This window comes from Chrysemys picta, chromosome 10, assembly GCF_011386835.1.
Source record: "Chrysemys picta bellii isolate R12L10 chromosome 10, ASM1138683v2, whole genome shotgun sequence".
NCBI lineage: Eukaryota > Metazoa > Chordata > Testudines > Emydidae > Chrysemys > Chrysemys picta.
In genome coordinates this window covers 66,262,326-66,277,632 of record NC_088800.1, presented here as the reverse complement: position 1 = coordinate 66,277,632, position 15,307 = coordinate 66,262,326, and the positions used below count along the sequence as shown (strand labels likewise).

The following is a 15,307-nucleotide window of genomic DNA, read 5'->3' as shown; positions in this document are numbered from 1 at the left end:
AAATAGATCTATTATGGAACTGTAAAGGACAACTTCCAAGTAAGGGTGCCCACATTTTGCAGTCATCTATCTAGGACAAGGAAACTAGTTTGCAGGAGTGGAGATTTCCATCCTTACTCCCAGTAGATTGGAAGTTTAAATATGACACTCATGGATACAATAGCCTACATTTACCCATACCAAGTACTGTAGGACATGCTACATTCACCCTCCTCATGTGAAGGAAACAAGCTGTTTTGTACCCTCTTAATTCACATTGTTGCACAATAAAATATTTGTACTGTTAGCACTGCTCACAAAAATGAGCCTCACAAAAGGGGTTCATTGGTTTGAAGATTTTTTTAAAAAATTAGAAACCATCAAATCTTCCGTCATTATCCCTTCCAGACTGCTCATTGGCAGAAAAGCCTTCCCGGAATTTTTCCGTTAAGTCTCATTACTTAACCCAACAGGTTTATTTTGCAAGTTTGCCAAGAAAAGACTACATTTACAAAACCTTAGACGAAACCTAGTTTTGATTCCTGCACAGCACAGCTTTAGTTGAGTTGCATTTTCTATTATGCTAAATATTCACTAAAGAGGCAAGCAGTCTATTAATTAGCACCCAGTTACTCCCATTATTGTAGCCCTCTACTGTTAGGATTCCATTTCACGGAAACACTACTGCTAATTTATGGTGGAGCGATTTCTCTCAACACATGCAGAATTAGGATCACTTTAAAAAACACCCCACTTGCATTGCCTGCCTTCGCACAGCAACAATTTACCAACATTCCTTCAAGTCCCAGCAGTTTTACAGTTGTCAGCCTTTAATCTGCAAGCCCAGTTCTGGCTTGAAGCCATCGCTATAATGGATGAATCAGCAAAATGAATTGGCTGTCAGCTGGTGTCCTCTGCTGTTTCCAGTTTAACTGTTTGAAAGAAAGTACTGTAGGGTGATCAGTAACACTAAAGTTTTACGAACAGTTTATAAATTATTCACACACTTTGTGTTATTCTAATTTAGTGAAGTTAGACACAAAATGCTGAAGTTTATTATTGCTTTTTCAGTCCTTTGCAGGAGCCAAGTTGCTCCTCACTTAACATTTTACATTACTGCTATCCCATGTATTTAAACTGGCATGTCTTAATCTCACAGTTCCATATAGGCTGGGAAGCAATATCAATGATGGTGGAATTTATTTTTCTTTTAGGACTGATGTTTGTATCCAATAGATTAAATATTTAAAAGTTTATGCAATTAATAACCCATGAGCCACAGGTGGCATATATTAGTGTTGCTGAAGGAGCATAAACCTTTTATTACAAGCATAGACAGCTGAACTAAAGCATGTTATAGACTCCAGGAATAGTCACGTCTTATTTAATTTCTGATTAATGGGAAAATTGTATAGGATTTTTGTAGCAAAGTTAGGCATTAAACATATACAGTACATCCACACACATTAACATTTTCTATTAACAACAAAGCTTCAGGATCTGTGTCCTTAGAAGTTAAAATTATTCATTGCCCAGAGAAGTAGTTTTAACCCTTTAAATATGATTTAAACATGGTCAAAAATGGAAGAACTTCAAGAAATATATTGAACTCCCCACACTTTCTCATCCCAAAAAATACGTTTAATACAACTGAGGAAAAATCCACAAGAAGTAATAAAAATCTGATGCCTTTTAAAAAAAAAAAATTCACATAGAGTTAATGTTTTTTAACTAAGTGGAGGAATCTGCTCTTTGAAGCCCTGTGTTTTATAGCAGCACATTCAAAAATGTTATATACTGAATGACCTACCGCTTTATGCAATGAGGAGATGAGATTAGCATATACAAAGTTTTAAGAAGCAACACACAGCTGAAACTTTCTTGTATGGCTTTCAGCAATAACTGGTAAAGAAGGGTGGTTCTTTAACTCAATTTGCAGCTATATTAGCAACAAAGATTTTAGAATAGCACTCTTCATGCTACAATAACACCAACATGCTACATTTTGCATCTCCTGCCTAATGGCATGTGTTTCCAGAAGCTGAATCTCCCTATAACACAGGGAGCTCATTAAAAAAAGGTTTGCATTATTTTGTTAGTTGAAAAAGCTGTCCTCTCCCTTTCTATGTCTGAGTTAGCAAGTCTGGTTTAGGATACCAAAAGCAAGCAGCTAAGTTAAGGTATACACCAAACTAGATCCACTAAATGATTATTTTAAAAAAACCCAAAAAAACTGTAATTGCAAACATAACACTGTTATGAAGAATATTTCTAGCACAGCATCACCCCCAGTTACTAGGCAGATTATTAAACAGACTCACTGAGGCTGAGTGATCTAAAAGGAATGTGCACAAACACAAAGATTTTCTTTCACCAAGTCATTGCCCTTGTACAAAACTGAAATCATGCCAGACAGCCACTGACAATATTGAGCATATGAAGTACATAAAGTGGTCCCACACCTAAATATACAAATTAAATGTGTAGATATAAACAATGTGTAATTTTTCTATTACACACAAAGAGCTACATTAAAAAAATTAAAGTTGGAAAAATCAAGCACTGAAAAGTTAAGAAATTGCAGAATAAAGGTTACTGGGGGAACTTTAATTTGGCCCCTTGTATGTATGTATTGTGATGCTGTCTTTAATTACATGATCACATGCTATTTTTTCCACAAAACCCCAGACTTATTCACTGCACAGGATGGACGCCATTCAACTAAATGAGCAACTATTCAATATTTTGTTTTATCCTCATTGAGCAACGTGTAGCTTTAGGACTTATTTACTGCACACTTTTCAACCCTTGTTCTGAACAAGGGATTATTAATTTCCTCATGGGCTTTCCTATTGCACTCATCACTATAGTATCCAAGTACTTTACAAATAAGCTATTTGCACAAAATCCCTGTAAGGTGAAGGGTGATGATATCTTCATTTTACAGATGGAGATCTGAGGCAGAGAAAGAGTAAGGTCAAAAGGAGCCACAAATTTTGTGTGCCCAATTTGAAAAATCAGAATACCGTATACACTCGTTCATTAGCCCGTTCGTTTATAAGCCAACCACCCCAAGATGGATAGGTAAAAATAGCAAAAACTGTATGACCCTTTCATAAGCTGACCGTATATTTCAGGGGTTGGCAAACCTTGGCTCCTGGCCCGTTAGGGTAAACCGCTAGCGGGCCTGGATGTTTTGTTTACCTGGAGCATTCACAGGCATGGAGCCCCTCAGCTCCCAGTGGCCACGGTTTGCCGTTCCCAGCCAATGGGAGCTGCGGAAAGTGGCGCCACTGGGAGCTGCGGGGCTGTGTGCCTGCAGACGCTCCAAGTAAACAAAATATCCCGAACCGCCAGCGGCTTACCCTGACGGGCTGGGAGCCAAAGTTTTCCAACCCCTGCTATATTTTAAAAGCTGGCGTCACAAGAAACACTCAAAAGTTCTGCTAGAATTATTTTAATGTAATCTAATGAAAAATCTGTTATAACAACTGACCAAATATGTATTCATCTTCAAAATTACAGTCAATATTTAAAATCAGTAAATGGACATTTAAAACCAGTAGCTTAGAACAATATAAGATTTTAAAAAGTTTTAAAATCCTTCAAAGTCTGAATCAGTCTCTGATTCACCAAACAGTTCATTAAATTTTGCTTCAGTCACAGCTGCACCTGCATTGTCATCATAGATGTCGGCAGTGTCATCTTCAGACTCAGATTCCTTCTCATCACCAGCCTCTGTTGTGTCATCATCAAATATGGCATCATCTTCTGACCCGTTGAGTGCATTGCTGATAGAAAGATCATTTAGGAAATGCTTTATCATTTCTGAGGGAATGGACACCCACATGTCCTTGATCCACAGGGTGACTAGATTGATTTTGGGCTTCATAAGATTCCCGCCTTTTGTCAACTTCGCCATGCCTAAGCACATCCATTCAGACCACATTTTGCGTAGCCTGTCTTTAAAGGGTTTGTTCAGGCAGACATCAGGCAGCTGTAGAACTTAAGTTAAGCCTCCAGGTATTACAGCCAAAGTAGTTCTCATATTTTTGGCCACATTTTTCACCTCATCCGTCTTGTTCGGGGCACACATGTCCCAAACGCGCATAGCAGGTTTCTTGAAAAGTGCTCCTGGTCTCTTATTCCACACTTTTTCCAGCCATTCCATAGTCCCACTTTCATCCATCCATCCCTTTTCGTGTGCACATATGATGACACCAGCAGGAAATTTCATGTTTTTAGGCAAGGTTTTTCTTTTAAAAATAACAACAGACGGGAGCTTTGATCCATTTGCCAAACCACACCATAAAACGGATTTTTTCATGGCCAGTGGTTTTAATTAAAACTATTTTTGCACCAACACCGGTTACCGTTCTGTTACTCAGGAGATCAAATGTCATCGGTGTTTCGTCCACATTTCCTATTTGTGACCGTTCAAATGCATATTCCTTTCGACATTTTATAATAAACCTTTGAAAAGATTTGATTTTTTTCTTCCAGATCTTTGTTCGCTGACAGAGACCATGACAGTTCATGAAGCAAGTACACCAACCCGCTGACGCGACAAACATTAACAGCTTTACTGACTTTTATTTGTTGTCTTTCGACATTTGCAGAGCACGCAGACGAATTCCAGTTCTAGGGACAATGTACCCATGTTGTCGACATTCAACAACTCAATTATGGAGATCTTTCTCCAGCTCAGGAAATAAAGCGCACCTCGTTGGACATTTTTTCTTGCTTCTTGGCATGTCTTTTAGTGTTTTATTTTTTCGCCATTCTTTTAATTGCTTCTCATTGATACAGAATTCACGAGCTTCTCATTGATACAGAATTCACGAGCAGCAGCGCAATTGTTTGCTTCTGCATGTTCAACAACTTTAAATTTGAATGTTGCGTGATAAGCAGACCTTTTTCTTTTGATTTCACCGTTGTTCATTTTAAATACTAGTATGAAAATAGTTTATTATTATTATAGTAGTTATAGATTTTGTAAGACTTTATATAGGAATGTTCCCTGCTTTATCACTGTCAAATTATTATTGTTCTTTATTTCAAAGCAGCCCTGTAGACTGGAATGTATGTGGGGAGAACAGGCTATTTCAATTTTATTAGAGATTCCATGGATTCTGCACATTATATTTTCATATTGGCTCGAGACTTATGAGGTTCACTGGTAGAAACGCATGAAGAGATCAAATTACACAGTAGCGGACTGACACCAGTGCTATAGTACTATCGTTCATTGTATTTTTCTGATTGGCTCATAAGGCATAGCATTTTGTGAAATGCATGGATCAAATATCATGCAGTTCTGCATCACTGCTCTTTTAGTATTCCTTTCAAGCCAATCTAGTCCACTAAACAAAGCCTTTGCAACTTTAAAAGGCTGCAGTATTCACATCAATAAATGGGTGGGCAAACTTTAGCTCCCAGCCTGTCACGGTAAGCCGCTGGCGGGTTGGGACGTTCTGTTTACTTGGAGAGCCTGCAGGCATGGATCCCCTCAGCTCCCAGTGTCTGTGGTTCGCCGTTCCCAGACAATGGGAGCTGCGGGAAGTGGCGCCACTTTCCGCAGCTCCCATTGGCTGGGAACGGCGAACCGCGGCCACAAGGAGCTGAAGGGCTCCATGCCTGCAAATGCTCCAGGTAAACAAAACGACAGTGTGTTAGATATTCAATTCAATGATTCCATAAAGTTTAAAATGATCAAATTTTGGTGTAGACCCGTTTATAAGCCGACCCCCGCTTTTTGTCACTTTTTTACCAAAAATATTCAGCTTATGAACAAGTATATACGGTACTTTGCATTATATAGCCCACTGACTTCAGCTGCAGGTGTGAGTGCTCAGCCCTACTGAAAACCAGGACCCACAGTTTCGAGCTGGGCACCAAGAAAATGAGGAACCCAAATTAGTGACCACCTGTGAAAAGCTTGCTTTAAGTGGCTTGCCCAGCATCCCACAGGAACTCTTTGGCAGAGGAAAGGATAGAATCCAATTCTACATGACAGCTTTCAACTGCCTGAGCAATGAGACCATTCTCTCTCTTCCTACAAACCCCCCCTCCCCGGCCCATCTCATTCATTACACATTTTCAATTTCTGCAACCCATGAGGCAGGAGAGTCTTGCAGACACCAATTTCTTTCACTACACAACACTGATTTATCTCAAGCAGAGACAGTCTGTGCACTGAATGAGAAAGGGGTCCTTTGGAAAAAATTAGCTGCGAGCATGTAATTAAGGCTATGTCTACACAACAGACCTTACAGCAGCACAGGTGTACCGCTGCAGCTGCGCCGCTGTAAGGTCTCCTGTGTAGCTGCTTTATGTTGAAGGAAGAGAGCTCTCCCATTGGCATAGTTAAACCACCCCCAACGGCATAGCGCTGTCCACACTGGCACTTTTGTTGGTGAAACTTATGTCGACCAGGGGAGTGTTTTTTTCCACACGCCGACTTACAAAATTTTACCGACAAAAATGCTAATGTAGACATAGCCTAACACTGTATATAACACACACACACACACACACACACACACACATTAAGATTGCACCGACAGCCTGAATTCTGGCATTTCCTAACTTCTGAGTGCTTGATTATGCAACCTGAATAGTGTTCTTTTATGTGTGTTTGTGCAATTTAATTATTATTTTTTAATTGAAAAACAAATTCCTTCATATGACATCATACTGACACTAACATGCATCAGTAGGGTTGGAACCTTTAGATCCACCACACAGACTTCTACCAATTGAGTTAATGGAGTAAATGATAGCAATAGAAGGTTGTCATGCTCTTTGTGGAACAAATAAGATACAGAGAGACTTGTTGACAACAGAGGAACAGTGACATGAATTTTGGTTTCCGTTCCAAGCTCTGGAGAGGTGTTTGTTACTGGGCATATACTCCCTGCCCGTTTCCCCAAAACTTCTGCTCCAACACATCCCTGTTCTAGTTCTGTCTCTTCTCCAAATCTAGCTCCTTGTCCCAGCCCCATTCTCCTTGCCTATCCAGTCCTACTCTCCACTCATGCTTCTTATCCTGTACCATCTTTTTGCCTAGCCAATCTCACTCTCCCGGATTGGGCTTGCTATCCAAGTTCCAGTCTCCCCCATCAACTCCCAATCTCATCTCTCCACACACAGTCAGTACCATTTCCTCCTACTTTCTCGTCCAATCTGTATCCTCTCCCCACACTGGCTCCCAGTCTCCCTCAGGGTATGTCGACGCAGCAACTAGACACCTGTGGCTGGCCCACGCTAGCAGACTGGGGCTCATGGGGCTCAGGCATTGTTGCTATGTAGGTGACTTGGCTCAAGCTGGGGCCCAGGCTCTAGGACCTGTGGGGTGGGAGGCCCAGAACTCAGGCGCCATCATAAGCCCATTAGTCTACACTGCAATGAAACTGCCCCGTAGCCTGAGTCCCCTGAGCCCAAGTTGGCTGGCATGGGCCAGCCAAGAGTTTTTCTTTGCTGTGTAGATATACCCTCAGACTCCTCATACAATCTCAGTATACCTGATTCCCCTGCCCTGGCTCCTCATCCCAGTCTTGTTGCCCAGACAGTCCCAGTTCCTCCCCCACATCCAGTTCTTGTCAGATCTGTCTGTGCTCCCCATCTTGCCCATTATCTCCCAACCGTTTTCCACACTGGTTCTTTTCTCTTTGTCCAGCCTATTTCAGTCTCCACTTTCCTCACACAATCTCAGTGTGCCCCCAGCAGCCAACTAACTCCTAGTCTCCCCCTATGCCTCCAGTATCAGACTTCCCTCAACCCCCTTGCTCCCAGTCTCCTTGCCTACCCAGTCCCTTGCCAAGGCTCAGGCTCCTTTCCTCAATCTAATCCTACTATTCCCCCAGTCTGGCATAGTCCCCTCTACATTAGAACCAGACTTCTTTCCTCTCCATGCTGCCTGGGTGTCAGCAAAATGGTTGCTGAGAGTACAGGAGAGGTGGACTTTCTGCTCGGTGTTCTGGTGGTTGGCCCCATCCTGGCCTAGAGCAGCCATTACAGGAAAAGGCCTTCTGAAATCTTGTAGCCTGGTGAAAGCCTGTTCAGTTGCTCTATGCAGGTGCTATCCCTACAGTCTGGTCAGCACTAGGAGCTGTGAGAAGCTTGAACATTCAGCATGTGGGAACTGCAATTTTTCAAAGGTTATAACTTCGCAAAATTTGGGTGGATTTTCAGTGATGGCAAAGAGCACATCCCTGACAAAGTCCACAACCTGCCAAATTTTAAGCACCTGGTTCAAAGTATGAGAAGCTCTAGCATTCCCAAAGAAAAGGTCACTTAAAAAAAAATGGACAAAATATATTTTTCCCTAACTTCATTCTTGGAAATGGCTCACCTGAAGTCTAGCACAAGGTTTTAAGCCACTGAAAATAAGGTCTTAAAATAGGAAGTGTCAGACGACTTTAATAGGTGGAGCTAGTAGCACAACCTAGCATAAAATAAGAGATCCCACCTTTAAGGACATATCCAGGATGGAGACTAATATTTAACTTCTGATTTGTGGTCTACATAGACAAAAAAACCATTAGTGATATGAAAAAGTTCAAGCGGAGATAACTACATTAGGTCTTGCATCACATAAGAGCATCACTTACAAAGATTTCCTTCCTTCAGGTTAAGATCTCTCCTGAAATCATTTCTCTAGTCAGCTGAAACAGAATGCATTTTAAAAATGGTGGATAAGAGAAATGTAAATAAACGGTGTGGATTTATAATGAATTTTTACAGAATTACAAAATCAGTGGATGAAGAGAAGGCAGCAGATTTATTTGTATTTTAGTAAAGAATCTGGTTGTGTCCCAACTTTCTTGAAAAGCATTTTTAAGCTTTTGGCACTAAGATTATTCATGAGGAATGAAAATGGCTGAAAATGAATGGCAGAACAAGGTGGAAATGCTAGAGAAAAGATACAGTGGAAATCCATGAAACACTTACCACTCCTCAATAGAAAAGAGAAAGGATAACTATGGAAGTTGCCTGGTGAAATGGATCATGGATTTCGCAACTCACACTCAAAGCAGATATGAATACCATGGTTAATCATCACCGGCTCATTCACCTGCACGTCCACCAATGTTATATATGCCATCATATGCCAGCAATGCCCCTCTGCTATGTACATTGGCCAAACTGGACAGTCACTACGCAAGAGGATAAATGGACACAAGTCAGATATCAGGAATGGCAATATACAAAAACCTGTAGGAGAACACTTCAACCTCCCTGGCCACACAATAGCAGATGTAAAGGTAGCCATCTTACAGCAAAAAAACTTCAGGACCAGACTCCAAAGAGAAACTGCTGAGCTCCAGTTCATTTGCAAATTTGACACCATCAGATCAGGATTAAACAAAGACTGTGAATGGCTATCCAACTACAGAAGCAGTTTTTCCTCCCTTGGTGTTCACACCTCAACTGCTAGCAGAGCACCTCACCCTCCCTGACTGAACTAATCTCGTTATCTCCATACTGATTTATACCTGCCTCTGGAGATTTCCATTACTTGCATCTGAAGAAGTGAGGTTCTTACCCATGAAAGCTTATGCTCCCAATACTTCTGTTAGTCTCAAAGGTACCACAGGACCCTCTGTTGCTTTTTACAGATTCAGACTAACACAGCTACCCCTCTGATGGTTAATAAGATCCTACAGAATTCCAACTAAAAATCTTACCAAGCGGGAGGCATTACAACTTTTACACTGTTTTCTAAAGAATGATTATCCTAAAACATCATAAGGATAAAAGCTTAGTTTGATTTGTAGTGAAGAGATTGGTAATAACTCTGTTAAATATGCATAAATACAATTTCTCCTAGCAACATTCTCTGACTTGTGTACAGAAGAAAAAGCCTAACTGTGCTAGGAACCATTACTGTACACAGTGGTCCCTCTGAAAGGGGTAATTTTTTTTTTAATGGAAGTGTTTACGTAGTATCTGTAGCACCAGAAACTTACTCGAGAAACATTCCTGGTCCCAAAGAGTTTACGCTCTAGAATGGTTTACTATTGATCTCAATTCAGCAATTGGGAAAGCAATCTTAACCATGGTATCACAAATCCATAATATTAGGTGGTGAGACTCTTTTAGCATTAGTTCTACTACTGTATAAGAATTGGCCCACAAAAGACTAAAGCTGTAACAAATCTTCATTGATTTTAAATATTATGGCCAGCTGCATTATTTTTTTAAAAAGGTAACTTTCATTAAAAAAAATTAAATATGTTTTTTCAAGTAGAGGCAGACGTGTATTTCCAAATAGGTGTGTGCATGCACCAGAGCCTTTTCTTAGTAGTACATGTAGAAGGGTAACGCTCACGCCTTGTGCCTGTAGCCCTTCCCCTAGTGATATGAGGTGGTGTTGCCCCGACCCCCTCTCAATTCCTTCTCACCCCCCATTGGCTAGAGTTGGAGCTCTGTGCAGTTTTTTTATAACCTCACAATTTATCTCAGCCTAGCTTTTATTTCTATTTTGTTACATAGTTAATAGTTAATCAGTACTGTTAGTTAAAGGTTACAATATATAGTATAGTAGTAGTGTTTCCTGGTGATGCCCTCGCCGGGGTTCAAGCATTGTCCTTCATGTGGAGTGGCGATTCCTAACAGTGATCCCACACGTGTTGCTTGCTCTGCCTTGGCAAACCCACCTTAAGTAGTGCTGTTCAACCTGCAGATTCTAAGAGAAAGCCTCAGGTGGTGTAGGACCTTCGCCTTAAGCAGCACCTGCACGAGCAGGCCATGAGGCCTGACCCGGTACCAAGGAGTTCTTCAGGCTGTAGATTGCCTTTGGGTTTGGATAGTGGTGCCACCTCCCATTCTAGGGCAGGGACCACTCTGAAGAGGTGCAGGAGTTGTTCTCCATTATCAATGCCAAAGAAGAGGAGCATAAGATCAAATCGGGAGTGCTCCAGGTCCTGGGGCAACTCCTCTACCTCCCCTAAGAAGAGTGTGAACTGGGGTGTGGAAACCTCTGATTTAAGAGTCTGTACCCCTACGCTCACCCCTTTTACAAGACTATGTTAAATTTTGTACAAAGCATACTGTGTAATGTATCATTTGAAAACTAATGTTTTGCTGATTATTGTGCCGTTGTGTGGCAACATTGTATGTAAAGACATAAAATTTCACTGTGTACTAACAAGGCATGTTCCAACATGTTCTAGAGGGCAGTCACAAACGAGTTCCTCATAGACAAAAGGCTTGCCAATGCCTCAGACAGGTGTCAATGAGATCAAACCAACCATCACCTAATTAAATGGCCACTCTTTGGCCAGAGAGAGTGTGTGTGTGTGTGGGGGGGAAATCTACATTTTGACAAAGGAGCAGTTTAAGGTTCCTGGCCCTGCATCAGGCTATATAGAGCTGCACAAGTGAACTGCACTCAATTTCTTCACCACCACAAAATCCCTCAGCAGAAACTCTGAAGCAGAGAGAAAGAAGGGCAGGTAGTAGAGCACACACCTTGAACAAATCCAGTTACTGCACAAGGTGAGTAACCTCTCCTTCTTTGAGTGTTCTCCCTATAGGTGCTCCACTTCTGATCAGTACCCTCATTTAGAGGGGGGAGATTTGGAACAGAGTCCACGACTGAAGACAACACTGTATTCCTAAGGGCAGCATCTGATCAAAAGAATGGACCACCAAAATGTTTGGAAAAGGTATTACTGAAGTCCAAGTTGCAGCCTTGCAAACTTCCACAATGGGAACCTGCTTAGGCAATACCACAGAAGTACAAAGAGAGCTTGTAGAATAGTTAACAACTTAGAATAAGGTTGCATATTGATAGATTCATAGCAGGAAATAATACACCCAGAAATCCACCTGCAGAGTCTCTGGATGGAGACTGCAGACCCTTTGGATCTGTTAGCAATTGAAATGAACAATCTGAAAGACTTTCTAAATCGCTTGTTTTTGTCCAGTTAGAAACCACCACCATACTGATATCCAAGATGCCTAAGACAGTATCCTTCCTAGTTTTATGTGGTTTTGGGGGGAGAGGGGAAATGAGAGATGGATGAGTTGGTAATGTGAAATTCAGATGACTCATTAGGTAAAAATTTAGGATGTAGGTGTAACAAAGCCTTGTCCTTGAAAAACACTGCACAAGGGAGGACCTGGCCTTTAAGTTGCCCATTTCCCCGACTCTTTGGCTGTTTTCAAGGTAGACCATCTGCCCTGAAAGGTGGGTGTTCCTAGATGTGCCCCCAATCCAACAAATATGCACTTGTTGTTAAAGTGATGATTGGAGATGGTGGATAAAGGAGAGACCTGCACAGACCTTGCAAGGGTTCTTCCACCAATTGAGAGTGTCTCATACTTGACAAGGGACAGATACCAAGTAGGTTAAGAAGAGAAAAGGTAGCCATCAATTCAAAGGGAGATCTCAAGACACTTCAGTACTAAGTTTAGATCCCACCCAGGTGTGTGTTCTTTTAGTCTGAGGAAAAAAGGGTTTTCCAACCTTGATAAATCTTATCATCATGGGATGAGCAAACACTGAGAAACCTTCAACTAAGGAATAGAAGGCTGTTCAGCCAGCAAGGGAACTCTGACAGAACTCCTAGATAACCCGGATTTTTTTTAAATTCCCAAACCGTTTGTTCAGCATATGAACTGTTCTGAATCACCCTTGGAAACAGCAAAGACATAACTTTGCATGACCTTATGCATGATGCACAACAAAGGTACACCTGCCATATGTCCCAGAAATTAAGGATAATTTCTTGTCGAAGTCTGGAGTACTGGAAGTGGTCCTGGTCAACCAGAAACCAAAAGAATTTCACGAGATGGGTAAACTGCAATATGAAAATACGCAACCTGAAGGTTAAGGGCTGAAAACCAATCTCCTGTATCCAACAGTGCAATTATAGCTGCTTTCACAATGTTGTTTAGAAGTCTTAAATCTAGAATAGTTCTCTATCCTCTGTTTTTCTTCAGGAACAGAAAATACTTGGGGAGTAAAATTCCTTCCCCCTGTGCTGAGCAGGAACTGGCTCTATAGCTCCTTAGTAGAAGGGAGGTGATTTACTATCTCAACCAATATTCATGAGACAGGTCTCTGAAGAGGGACAGGGAAGTGGGATAGGAGGAGGGAGATAAAATGAATGGAGTAACCCAATCTTATAAACTCCAGTACCCATTTGTTGGATATAACCGCCTCACATGCAGACAAAGTGGGAGAGATGGTCCTGAAAGAGAGAGAGGTGGATAAACTGGTGCAGCTGGAGATAAGAGAAGCACAGCTGTTCTGGGCCTCAACCAGACTGTCAAAATGCACGTTTTGACAATGGGGGTGATTGAGTGGCTCAATCAGATGTACTGTGTGGTCTCTTTCTTTGAAACCTCGGGTTTCTTCCTTCCTTGGCGTCTCAGTAGGTCTCCAGAAACCAGAAAACTGGACTGAGTAGGATCTCTGGGTTGTCTGGGATCCACTAAACCAGTTTATTTTTAGGTGTAGACAGACGCACTCACTGCTAGGTGCCATGCAACAAATCCCTCAGTCTCCCCCTGGGCAACCATCTAGCTAGACTTCATTGTGAAGCTCCCCAAGTCTAAGGGGTATGCAAACATCTTAACTATCATCAACCACCTGACAAAGCTTTGTACCTGGTTACTCTTCTCCAAGGCAACTGTCCAGTTATGAGTAAACTAGGTTGTCTGTCTCCATGGACTCTCAGAGCTTATTATTTCTGACAGTAGTGCTCAGTTCATCTCTCACATCTGGCAGGAGGCCCTCCGATTGTTGGGACTACGCTCCTGCCTCTCTTCAGCTTAGCAACCCCAAATGAATGGCCAGATGGAAAGGGTGAACCAAATCCCAGAGCAACATCTCCAGTTTTATATCAACCATCACCAGAATGACTGGTTCTTGCTGTTACCTGATGTGGAGTATGCATATGATAATGTCAATCATGCCTCTATGGAACAAAGCCCCCCCGGTTTTTTTGTGAACTATAGGTTCCAACCCCAATTCCACCCTGAATTACCCACATCCTCCCTCAACCCAGCCTGCTGAAAAAGTGTTGATGCCCCTAAACTCATTTTAAAAAGTGTGATACTATTCTCAACTTAGTAACACACAAGTTTATTCAAGAGTGAATTATAATTGATCCATTAAATAACAATGACCACAGTATAATTGAACTTCAACATCCAGGGGGGAAGAATCTGGATCAAAATCTCTAACACTGCAACACAAACTTTTAGGAAGATGATTTTAAAATAGGGAATTATTCATGACCCTAAAGTGAAGAGAGGGAACTAAAATTCTAACACTAAGCACAAAGGCTACTTAAGCAAACCATGTCAGTTACAAAAAATATACATAACCAAGCAAAAAAGAAGCAACAGAAAAAACTTAAAAGGCAAGACTCAAGAAGTTATCTGAGACAAACCTGGTCTCTTTCAGGTAATGGAAACCCAACCCCAATAGAAGTCAACAGAAAGGAGCATAAACTATGGAATGTAAAATGGGAATTAAGAGAATTAAGAAGAGCATTTGAAAAGCAAATAGCCAGACAAAACCAAGAAATGTTAGTGCATCAGAAACAGGAACTGTATCTGAAGCCATTTAGGACTCTACAGGTTAAAACCAACCCACTTAATACGTTGAAAACCAATAGGCAGACAATACAGATTCCAGAAATTAGTGTTGTATGTGCCTCTCAGGTATCCTGGTTAGTAAAACAGGATGACATATCCTGTGTCACTTTGGATTATGGTGTCAAGTATCAGGGGGTAGCCGTGTTAGTCTGTATCCACAAAAACAAGGAGTCCGGTGGCACCTTAAAGACTAACAGATTTATTTGGGCATAAGCTTTCGTGGGTTAAAAAAAAAATGCCAGTAGGAGAACACTTCAGTCTTCCTGGACATTCTATAACAGATTTAAAAATAGCCATACTTGAACAAAAAAACTTCAGAAACAGATTTCAAATAGAAACTGCAGAACTAAAATTCATGTGCAAATTTAACACCATTAATTGGGCTTGAATAGGGACTGGGAGTGACTGGCTCACTAAAAAAGCAACTTTGCCTCTCCTGGAATTGACACCTCCTCCTCAATTACTGGGAGTGGACTACATCCACCCTGATTGAATTGGCCCTGCCAACACTGGTTCTCCACTTGTGAGGTAACTCCCTTCTCTTCATGTGTCAGTATAATAATGCCTGCATCTGTAATTTTCACTCCATGCATCTGAAGAAGTGGGTTTTTTACTCACGAAAGCTTATGCCCAAATAAATCTGTTAGTCTTCAAGGTGCCACCCGACTACTTGCTGTTTTTCAGATTATAGATTGATTTCAGGCACACTGAG

General features: G+C 41.3%; 1 protein-coding gene across 8 annotated transcripts in view; it reads right to left on the bottom strand.

Moving 5' to 3' along the window:
• PARN (poly(A)-specific ribonuclease) overlaps nt 1-15,307 on the bottom strand; it is a 154,810-nt gene that overhangs the window by 42,540 nt on the left and 96,963 nt on the right. The window contains exon 22 of one of the 8 annotated variants that reach the window (XR_010590832.1): nt 768-911. The exons of the other annotated variants lie outside the window; for them this stretch is intronic. The gene's annotated coding sequence lies outside the window, so the exon portion shown is untranslated. The remainder of the gene's footprint in view (nt 1-767; nt 912-15,307) is intronic. 8 annotated transcript variants of the gene reach the window in all.